The sequence below is a fragment of the Chaetura pelagica genome, unplaced genomic scaffold (assembly GCF_000747805.2).
Source record: "Chaetura pelagica isolate M959 unplaced genomic scaffold, ChaPel_1.0 scaffold731, whole genome shotgun sequence".
In the NCBI taxonomy this organism is placed as follows: Eukaryota; Metazoa; Chordata; class Aves; order Apodiformes; family Apodidae; genus Chaetura; species Chaetura pelagica.
In genome coordinates, this window is record NW_009952155.1 from 121,502 (window position 1) to 122,247 (window position 746).

Consider the following 746-nt stretch of genomic DNA (forward strand, 5'->3'; position numbering starts at 1 on the left):
CCCAGGCTGCTCCAAGCCCCATCCAACCTGCCCTTCAACACCCCCAGGGATGGGGCAGCCACAGCTTCCCTGGGCAACCTGGGCCAGGCTCTCACCACCCTCACACCCAAGAATTCCCTCCTCATGACCAACCTTAATCTCCCCTCTCCCAGTTTCCATCCATCCCCCCCTTGTCCTCTCACTTCCCTCTCTGGTGATGCCCTGATGTTCATGGTGAGGAACAAGGTCAGCCTGGGGGTTTAGTCCCAGGCTCCTGCCTCAACAGAGCTGGGATTGGGAGTAACTCATTCCCTGAGTCACTCACCTCTGACAACACCTCCTCACTAGTCCTGGCCCTGGAGTTGATCCTCCCGGAGGGAGAAAATCCCACCGGGTGGGGGATGGAGATTCCTCCCTGGATGCTGAGGGGTGTGTGTTGTGTCTCTCTTGCCTCCCAGGAAACCTGGTACTGGCACGGGGACGTCAGCGCCGATGACGTGGTGATGAGTGGGGTGAAGTGCTCGGGGACAGAGATGTCCCTGTCCCACTGCAGGCACGACGGGCCCCGCGTCTCCTGCCCCCGCGGGGGCGGCCGCTTCGGGGCGGGGGTGTCCTGCTCGGAGAGTGAGTAACTGGGGGGGTGTTTCATTTGGGGGGGGACACACGACGTGGGTTTGGGTGTCACGGAGTCGTGGGTGAGTCGTAGGGTTGGAAGGAGCTCTGGAGATCAGCCAGGGAAGGATCCCCTACAGCAGGGCCCACAGGAA

General features: G+C 61.8%; 1 protein-coding gene across 1 annotated transcript in view; it reads left to right on the plus strand.

Moving 5' to 3' along the window:
• LOXL2 (lysyl oxidase-like 2) overlaps window positions 1-746 on the plus strand; it is a 49,647-nt gene that overhangs the window by 40,962 nt on the left and 7,939 nt on the right.